Raw genomic sequence first — 3,341 nt, forward strand, 5'->3', positions numbered from 1 at the left:
CACCCAAGAGAATGGAATGACATGATTGCAGAGAATAGCATGGCAGCAAGAGATTCTGCAACAAAAGGGATCTACTTGCAGTGTGGTATCTTTGTCAGCCACTAAAAGATAGGTGACAGCTGGCTTTTAACCAAAAAGGGATTTGACATGTCTTGCTGTTTATGGATGTGTGGGGTTTGGTTACCCTGACAAAGAATATAGGGAGAGTAAGATAGAAGGAACAAGAATAAAGGTGCAGTGAGTGGGGAGTGGGATGGAGAATGGAAAGCTCCATGGCATCAAAGGCCCTCATTTGAGGCCCTCTGAGAAAAGCTTTGCTGTTTCTTTTTCTCCTTTGTCCTTCCCTTCTTTCCTCTCCCTCTTCTTTGTCTGCTCTCTTGCTCTTATTCTCCTAGGACTTCCTGCCTCCTCCAGACTTCTCCCCTAGCTGTGTGTTTTAAGAATGCCATTGGTCCTCTTGAGTCTGCCATTGCCTCTGACCCTATCCCAGTCCCAGCTGGTGTCCCTCAGGACTAGAGGCTGCTGGCAGACATTGTTTTCACAAATCAACTCACATATTGGGCCCAAAGTCTACATACGCAGTGTTAATTATCAGCCCATCAATTAATGGTGAGCAGCTGTATGCTTTGTGTGTTTTTCCAGAGCGGCACAGGGAGCCCTGGTAGCTGCTCACTGGCTTGGGCTTTGGTTCCCAGTGGAGTTGGAAGGAACAATTTGTTTTGGCTGTGGGTGATCTGTTAGAATAGAATTTCTCTGCTTCTCCTTGGTGTCCAGACTGTTTCCTATTACCTTGTCTGATAGTCAATAAGGACTTCTCCAGCATAGGATGCAGCTTTGATAGCAACCTGAACAAAGAGGATGGGAGCACAGAAGGAATCTCACCTTACCCAGCAGTCCCTTCCTTTTATTTTTTTAAAGATTTTTTATTTATTTGACAGAGAGAGACACAGTGAGAGAGGGAACACAAGCAGGGGGAGTGGGAGAGGGAGAAGCAGGCTTCCCGTAGAGCAGGGAGCCCGATGCGGGGCTCGATCCCAGGACCCTGGGACCATGACCTGAGCTGAAGGCAGACGCTTAACGACTGAGCCCAGCAGCCCCTTCCTCCTTCCTAGGCATCGACCTCCTCTTCTCACTCCCCATAATACTAAGCTGTTTTTTGTTTGTTTGTTTTTTGTTTTTTTGCACAATAAGTTACCTCCTTGTGGATTATGGGAGGTTAGGGGAGCCATGCCTTCCTTTGTACCCAAGAGGTCACTGGGAAGGGGATGTGGGTAGAAAGACTCCTTATCTGTAGCCTCTTCTTTCCCCTCCCAGATACTGGAGTAATAGGTAGAAAACACTTTGTCATATATGTTTCAAAATTCAGGCATTAGGGCACCTGGGTGGCTCAGTTTCCCTTCTCCCTCTGCTTGTGTTCCCTCTCTCAGTCTCTTTCTCTCTGTCAAATAAATAAATAAATAAAATCTTAAAAAAAAAAAAACTTCCATTATTAAAAAAAAAAAAGTCAGGCATTTCCTTGAGGCTTCAGAGTACCCTGGGTCTTCCTGCCTCCTTTGGCTGTTTCATTTAGGAACTTTGCTGCTGTCAAAGCTAACATCTGGCATGAAGAGGCGGAAGGGGCCAGGGAATCTATTGGTCCCCATGAACTAAACAGTGTTCTAGTAGTTGAAGGAGCTGGAAAGAGGTAGTGGGAGGTCGGTGCATGGGGAGGAAGAGTAGAAGGCCTTTCTGAGACTACTTCAGAAAGTTTAATGATCTCCACACATTCTACATGTACTACTTCAGCTTCCTGTGCACATGGTAGGTGCTCGAGAAATGCTTACTGAATTGAAAGGGAGAATGAAGTCTTTGAAGTCACCACCTAGCTTTCATTAAGTCCTTACAGACTTCTTGAAGAGGGGCTAGAAACAGCTTTGTATTGATCTATAAGACTTCCCAAATCACATTGTATATGGGCTATAGCCATGATAACACGTCGGAGAAAATCCTCTTTTGACAAAAGCAAGTACCATTTGTAACATGTGTTAAACCTTAAATGACTGATGGATTGTTTCAGATTCAGAGAGATGAAGTAACTTATTGAGCTTCTATGGTAGGACAAAGAGGAAGGTGAAAACATAACTCAAATATTCTAACTCATATTACTAAAAGAATAACTTTTATCGCCCTGGTTACAATGGTGAGAATGGAAATTTTGTTTAACAGTTCTGCATATTGTTAATTTAAAGATGGTCAGTTCACCATAAGCAGGAAGAGGGAAGTAGAAATATGTTGACTCATCAGCTGCAAAATGCTTACCCCCACCCTTCCCCCAACTAAATTGTATTTCTAAGCACTTCATAAAGAGTTGTAACACTGCTAATTATAGTAATACTTTGCATATGTTCATGATTATGATCCTTCAATGTTTCACCTCTTATGTGTTTCCATGGCACATTTCCCTTTGAATGCAAGTATCTTTTTCATTTTACGTAATGCTAAGTACTACAATGGTTCTTTTTGCACATTCATTTCTCTTTCTTGAAAAAAAATTTTTTTAAAGCTTTCATTCACTGATTTATAGAAGCATGCTTTACTTTTAATGACACTGTATCTAAGTTGCTAACCAGACCTTAATTATGTTCCTGTTTTTTGTCCCCCCTTCCTTTTTTCTTTCTTTTTTTTTCTGTCTTATAATTATAAATAGTGTAATGTTCAACTTGACTGGTTTGCATTTAGCACTTTCCCCAAAGACCCTAGCAGAGGACCTGGGGATGAGCCAGTATTTCACAAGTTTGGTTTGGACATGTACCCCAGAGGTTTCCCAAGTCTCCAGTCTGCCAAGTTGGCCTAACAATCTCCCCAAAATCACTTCTCCCACTGTGCTCTACCCCTTGGACTTCCAGGGGATCTATTCAATTGCGTCCTTGTCTTCTAAGAGCCCCAGGTATGCCGGTATCTGAGGCATAGCTAAACAAACCTAGCAGGGAATGGGGAGCTGCCTGTGTTACCATCATCATAAGAGCCATTCCCCTAATTCATCTTTCATCACAGTTCCCAGCAAACATTAAGCACTTGGTTGCAGAGGAAAAGACACATTCCCTGGACTCCTGGGGCTCCTGTTCTGTGAGGGCTAGGGACACCCTCAACTAACAAACACACAAAAGTGAACAATATGCCTGGGAAATGCTGAAGGGGCAGCACTGAAGAGTGGTGTGTGTATGTGTATATGTGTCCGTGTGTCTGTGTTTCGAAGCTATATAAGTTGAGGCAATTTTTCTAGGTCTTTTGTCCATTTGAGATAATTTGGGGCAGGAATGTCCATAATCTAAATGGGTCTCTTACCCAGTATTCTTCTAGGC

The sequence above is a fragment of the Zalophus californianus genome, chromosome X (genome assembly GCF_009762305.2).
Source record: "Zalophus californianus isolate mZalCal1 chromosome X, mZalCal1.pri.v2, whole genome shotgun sequence".
NCBI classification, from domain to species: Eukaryota; Metazoa; Chordata; class Mammalia; order Carnivora; family Otariidae; genus Zalophus; species Zalophus californianus.